General features: G+C 39.0%; 1 protein-coding gene and 1 pseudogene across 1 annotated transcript in view; one reads left to right on the top strand and one right to left on the bottom strand.

The window, feature by feature from the left end:
* Positions 1 to 7500, bottom strand: part of LOC138055693 (uncharacterized) — an 86160-nt gene that overhangs the window by 12992 nt on the left and 65668 nt on the right. The window lies entirely within an intron of this gene.
* On the top strand, positions 300 to 1269 carry LOC138057553 (uncharacterized; annotated as a pseudogene).

Here is a 7500-nt window from a genome sequence, read left to right on the forward strand (position 1 = left end):
CAGTTGGTACTATCTAACTAATTTTTCGTTGTTAGTAGAAATTTAGGAAATTTCTTCTCAAGAGGGGGTTATGTTACGAAAAATTATTGCGTGACTAGTATTTGTGAACATTCGAATATGCTAATTTCGTCTCGAATTTTCTAGATTATTTAATTAGTGCTGTATCCTCGTGATTTAGGAATTCTATTTTAAGCCGTTTGCGTATGTTGCTGTAAATAGTTTCTTATTGTAATATTACTTTATTTGGTATAGCCGGAAAGTTCTAGAATCTTTCGCTGTAAAGTATATAAGTGAATCGATGTAGTGTTTAGATGGTTTTTATCTCAAGGAATGTTTGAGGAGTTTTACAGTAGTGTTTACCAAAGTGTGACGAAGGTCGCGTGTAAAGCTTGGAGGCTTTGAAGAGTGACAGAGGTCGTGTTTGTTAAGTGTAAAAGAGGGGTTACGTGGATATCAAGGCAGAGGCCGTGTGTTTATACAAGAGCGACGGAGGTCGAAGTATTGTTAACAAGTCTAGCGTGTGCTTGTTGTGAAGTCCGGAGTGGAATTACTGCGTTCGTGTGAAATAAACAACTTCGTTGTGTTCTGACACTGCGTTCTGATTAGACTGCAAACTATACCTACCACTTTAAAACATCGAACTCGCAACACTGGTCCTGTTCTCAATTTGTAGCATTTCTTCCTATACCAACGCTATGTGGATTTGAAATGTTGTTTCCTCCAAAAAAAAAAACTGTTCAACTGTTTATATTTAAGACTCTGCCAAATCAATGGAGCCCTCTATGGGTCTTACAAAAGACCTGGCAGGTGAAGGAGATCTACAAAACGAGGACAAAAGCAACCTGTGGAAAACTCTGTTGACAACATTATCATGGATGGAGATACCACCACAATTTCTCATATCCACGATTATGTGAGTCAACAGATGGAGGCGGTCTGGTGAGATGTTGGTTATGCCATGAAGAAAGCTCTCCATGGTCATCTTACGAGATTGTCAAACAGCCACAAGTCACTGAGCAAAACTGCCATCGAGTATCTGGTGAGGTGCTTTGATCTTTGCTTACGTTTTGACTCAAAATAAAGGAAACTCAGATGGCATTCGCATGGGCTGTGAAGTCACGCAAAATCATGTATTTTGGAAACCACAGTTCCTGTGGCACATGGTTCCAGTGCATTAAGAACACAGCAACCTTTAAGCACCAATCACTGCCTTATCGAAGGGACCTTGAAGGGGATGACCTCAAAGCAGACCTGGAAATCAACACTTAATGCAGTTACCCCTTCTAAAGGTTTGCTGCCCATTAACAAAGTAGATGCTTCCATAAAGGTTTGAATCCCTTACTGTGCTAATTCTGCCTATTAATCATTTCACTTTCCACCTGTAAGACGCAACAAAAGGTTCAAGTTAATATGCTCCCCCAAAAATAAAAGAAACAGAAGAGTTCGAAAGAAGGCTAGAACTTCAGAGACAGACCTGGCAGTAGTTCTTGAAGCTACCAGAGTGGTGTCCAGTTTAGTGGAAGTCAAGGTGATTTAACTGCGATTCCTAATCCACTTTTTCCACCAACACCTTCCCACCTAGGTGAAGCTGAGATCCAAAATTCAACACCTATCGTGTTTGAGCATGGAACATCTTTTATAGACAACTATGTACTCAAATCAATCTAATACAGGTGTATTATCAGAGGTGGAGGGGTAGGTTGAAGAGTTTTATTGGCTACTTCTTTTGCATTTTCTTTTCAAAGAAAATTGACTTAAAATTAACAGCATCCGCAAATAAAAATAATTTTTATTACCTACTTCCCTAGTAACCAAGCACCCTCCATTGGCAATGGACTGGGAAAATTGTGCAGTTCCATTCGTGGTCGGGAGTTTTGCTCTCCTGATTTCTTTTCAATGTATCCAACTCAGGAATTATTGTTTATAATCCTCAGGCCTTTGTCTCTTAATAAAGATTCCCTTGCATGTAAGACACAACTTTTTTGCCACAAACCTCTAGCCTCAAGGTTAGGGAGAAAAAGGTTAACCAATAGAACATTTTTTTTAATTTGCCCGGGCTGAATAGTGCTGAAATATGCCAGCTTTCTGCAGTGCAGTGTTTAGGTGATCATGTAACATTTGACAGATATGCCTTGCCTAGACACGGAATCTCCCAGCAAGCATCACAAGCAAACAAACTGACGGTTGTAGCCCAAAACCGTCAGTAGTAGGCCTAACAGAATGCCTGAGGGAGTTCCTTAAATTCCTAAAATCAGTCAAGAGCAAAGTCATTTTAGTTGCCCATAATGGGAAAGTGGTTGATTCGCGAATTTTGATCAAAGCCTTATCGGAAGCTAATTTGTTGGATGAATTTGAAACTGTTGCAATTGGCTTCATTGACACATTGCCACTGCTCAAAGCACTGTTACCGGGGCGAGGGAGCTACAAACAAGGAGCCCTGGTGAAGAATTCCTTGAAAAAAATGTACGATGCACCCAATGGCCTTGACGATGTGAAAACCCTTAGATATGTGCTTCATCTCAAGCCACACAATTCCATTCTTTCCTCCCACAGCTTAAATGTAGACTTGTCCATCTGTCTATGCAACATCATTCAAGGAAGACCGCTAATTATCCCTCCTTTAAGTCTCTTGTTGAAAGGAAAGTTCTTTCAAAGTTAATGGCAGAAAAAAAAGGCGCTTCTTGCCTGAATTTACGGCAATTAGGGGTCATCTATACTCGAGGTGGATGAGGTCAATGATGGCCTTCGAGGTGTTCTAAGTGAAAATTAATCAAAATGCCACAATGGTCAATGTCTGGGGACTTCCTCTAAAAGAGTACTATGGGCACTATTCAGACAAGTTAGCGAGAAAATGAATCTGAAATGTTTCTACAAGTGAATGTAAAAAGCACTAAAATCTAATTCCCAGTCATGCTCTGTATGGAATAATGCGATAGATAAACTTATGTACATGGTGTGTGTATTATTATTTCCTAACTAAAGCCGTGTACACACTCAACGTTGATTATGATCAACTGAGGGATAATTCAGGCTATCATACTCCATTCAATTTTATTCAATAGGACATTTGAATGATGACGCCATTTGACTACAAGTACCAGAATCCTTCAGGTTTCGCTTTTCTCGTGTTAATTAGAGCTATTGTTGTTTTTACCCTACTAGGAATACAAAATTTAAATATGAAAAGAAAAACAAACTGAATTGTGGTAGTTGTAGTCAAATGACGCCATCGTGAAAATTGCCTATTATGGTTCTGTTCACATCTGCGACAATTCAAATACAATAGGCAGGGTAACCTCACAGGGTAATACAAAATGGCACTGTATCACGTGGCTGCCACGATTATCATTACCATGCTTGAAAATGACCAATGATATCTTCCGAGAATAGAAGACAAACCCAAATCTTCGTTTTATACAGCGATTAGAAGTAGCGTCTGATCATACCACCACGTGTTCGCCATTTTGCAGGGCTGTCAACCCACAAAGTATTCACACATTGAGAATTGATAGGGATGGGATGATAGATGACGTCATAACGCTTGTGACGTCATTTCTAATGACATCATATTACGTTCTTTACGCAAAAAGAAAGTACACTGTCACTCACATCACCTTAGACAACCTAGGCAAAAGTCAAAAAACGCACGAAAAAGATGTCATTGGCATTGCAACATTTGATTTGATTTGTTTATTTCGGACCAATCACATTATTGCTTAAATAACAATCCGTCAATAGCAACGCTTGCAAGAACAGTTTACCGGAGTTTACGAGGGAGATAAATAAAAGAATTGTTATCATCGATGTTAAAATAACTCAAACAACACAAAATATTTGAAATTTTATTGTTGTGAAAATCGATTCTCACTAGACAGGACAAACCTCAGCGATTAACCGGGAGATTTCAGATCGTAATCTTGAGACCGAGAGATACGGTGCAAAATCTAGAGTTTCCCGGATTATCCGGGAGAGTTGACAGCCCTGATTCTGTTCAATTGCGCAATTTAATTACTTCAAACAACCCCCTTGAGGTTGTTTGAAATGATTATAATCCAATTATAATCAGGACTGTAATTAGTCGATGTGAAACCATTTCATATTTAATTCGATTATCATTCGATCATAATCGAGGCCTAATGTGAACACGGCTGTGCTGTGATACCATGTTAAGTTTAGGGCAGTGAATACTCTATTGTTAAATGCCGTGCCAGTTCAATGAAAGTTTCATTGTCCAAATACTATTTTTGAGCATAAATTCTCCATTGCTTCGGAAAAATTAATCAAATGTATCCACTAAATACCCGTCCACTTAATGTGCATATGAATAGCGTCTCCTGTTATAATCACAGGAGCCCCAAGCTCAGTGTGAGGGAATATAGGGATTTGTATGGGAGGCCAAGACCTGAGACCTGAGAAAATATTTTTGCGGAAAAAATTCTTAATGAAAAAGCCTAACCTTATTGCCATTGTGGTTCGCTTTCTTCCTGTGAGGTTTTTTTTTCCAGATTCTACGCGAATTGAGCCATTGTCAGTTCCCGGTCATAATAAAATATCAAGGCTGAACACTAAATTCTCATACAGTTCGAATAACCCCACTTCTTGTAGTCCTTCGGTTGAACTTATTTAAGGTTTGCTTTATTTTTCAAATCGAAGAAATACTGAGTACAAACGATGAGTTCGCAACACAAAAACATAAAATTTTAGGGACGATCACCATTTTCAAGCTTTCTTTTCGCTTACTGACCTAGTTGCGTTCATTGCGCTTGAAGGTGCAAATTGTTCTCGTGCAGTTCAAATACACTCACACAGCTTGCGTAGCTGGCGGTTCTGTTGAGCGGTTTTCCCCAGCCTTCTTACGCCGCTTGAAATTTCTCGCACTCCAAAAAGAACCGCCAGTTACGCAGGCTAACACTCTCAATACTTTAATATTTTTATTCGCATATACCAGGAGCCTACAACTCCATGGTGTTCGTGTCACGGCGTTTTAATAGTGCAGTTTATTTTTAGATTGAATTTCCCGCGAATGAGACTCCCATAGAAGCCCGATGACCAATTAGAAGAAACTAACCTGACGTCGTAGGGTCAACGAACCGGAACTGCCTTTGTTTATTTCGGAAAAGGTGGTCTAAAAGTAGATCGGTCTGTAAAAAAGCAGTGATATAGGCCCAGTAGGGAGTTGTAGGCTCTGGGTGATGGGTTCCTGTATGTATATATCTCTACGGCGTTTTCAATTTTGGATGAAGTGACACCATACCCTTGCTAAGCCCTCGCATTTTGACTTGCGAGAGTGCAAATGTATACCTAGCCTACGTGTAGGTGTAGCCAAACCCTCCCCCTACACGTAGGCTAATGAAAACCCCACCGAACAAAAAAAACTTAATGTTTCCGAGGAATATGTTTGGAAAAGCTTCGTCCCTGTCATGATTCCACATGCATGCAGGCGCCTCAAACTCAGTGTGAGGGAAAGCCAACAAAAATACAACGATTTGTATGAGAATTCCGAAAAAAGACCTGAGAAGATACACGGAATACGTGTGGACGGAAGGCGAATCCGCAAAGAAAAAGTTGCGGATTAGGTGATATCCGGGTATGTGTGGACCGGTGGGGCTCACGTGACTACTCGTGTAGCGCTTAAGCACTAACATTTGAAAATTTATCTGTTTTCTTACCACTATAGTCGCAACGTAGTACACATTCCAAAGCAGTCTTTGTTGATTCACTATGACTATAGACACAAAATCACCTGATCAATCTGTAGCACAACAACTGACAACAACGACTGCACACGAACTTATTGCAATATCACTTATAGCCGAGGTGAAATCTCCGAGGAATCTCCGATGACGTAATGGTCCAATTAATCTGGAACTGTCATCAGGATATCTATGGGTATGAACGATACGATAATAACACTTTTAACAACTTACAGCTTTCTTTCCTAAAAGTCGCGATTAAATTTAATTGGTTTTTTACAAGAGTAAAGGCCTAGCAAAGTAGTCACACGCGTAACGTAAGAATTACGTTATCCACTGCTATGTTTAGTACGGTGGTTATTTCCCTACCAATGAAAGTTGAAACGTCGACACATTCCATAGATGACATAATGACCTTTTATGTATTCAATACTTGCTTCGAATCAACCGCTTAAATAACACAAAATGGCAATATATATTGTACTAAATAAAGAGTGGAATATTCATAAAATTTTAAGCACATGAACGTTTTAACAGCTTTTAGCGAATACCTGTAAACATCATAAGTTGCGTGATTCGAAGTGCCTCTGACTATATGACCGAATAGAAATTTGGGACTGCTCACCAACTAAACTAAATTTTATCTGTTTTCTTACCACTATAGTCGCAACGTAGTACACATTCCAAAGCAGTCCTTGTTGATTCACTGATGAATGATACAACCAAAATCACTTGATCAATCTGTAGCACAACAAACTGACAACGGCTGCACACAAAGTTATTGCACCATTACTTATAGCCGTTGTCAAATCTCCGATTGCACCATCAGTCGTAGCCGTTGTCAAATCTCCGATGATGTAATAGTCTTAGCTTTCTTTCTTAAAAGTCACAATTACATGTTTCAATAAGACACAAATATATATATATATTTTGTTGTAAATAAAAAGCGGACTATATTCATAAAATTTTAAGTCATTAATGTTTTAACAGCTTTTTGGGGAATAAACATCCTAAGTTGCGTGACTGGAAGTCCCACTGACTATGTGGCCGAGTGGAAGTCTGGTCAGCTCTCCGACAATTAATTATTAATTAGGGACACTAATTGGAGACACTGTTGTAAATCAACAATTAACGCAAATCAAATGTTGGTTACGGGAGAGTTATCAGAAAACCTGTCATCAATAAGAATTCGTTGTTGACGGCCAGGTCCCGGTTGTTCCAAGGGCGGATAACTATATCCAGTGGATAAGTCACTGATCCAGAGTATAAAATACACCTGAAGTTAAAAGTTGGCCAAAAATGTCTTACACACCTGTTAACTAGATGAGCTTAGATTGTGCATATTCGCAGTTATAAGGACAAATACTGAAATCTTTGCAGAGATTGAAACAGACGGATAGTGAGTTATCCACTGGATAAAGTTATCCGACGTTTGAACAAGAGACAGAAAGGTGAGAGGAAAGCCATCGCAAACCGTGTCAAAATCAGCGTTAAAATCAAGTAGCACAATACACTACAATACAACGATACTTCTCCTCAACTTAATCAACTTAATATGGCCAGGGCTATCTCGAAAACCTACTGGTTTATCTAGTTCCAAGGCTCAAACATTTGGTTACCGGTAATTAAAATTGTAATTATGATCATTTTATCTATTTAATTGTTTCCTACTTTAAATTGTACATTGACAATGAACTGAGCAAATAAAATTATATTCTATTCTATTCTAATGCAATAAGCTCTATTTAGAGATGGTAACGTATTCACCAGGTGAGTTATATAACTTACCACCCCCACAACAACAAAG

Source organism: Montipora capricornis, chromosome 7 (genome assembly GCF_036669925.1).
Source record: "Montipora capricornis isolate CH-2021 chromosome 7, ASM3666992v2, whole genome shotgun sequence".
In the NCBI taxonomy this organism is placed as follows: Eukaryota; Metazoa; Cnidaria; class Anthozoa; order Scleractinia; family Acroporidae; genus Montipora; species Montipora capricornis.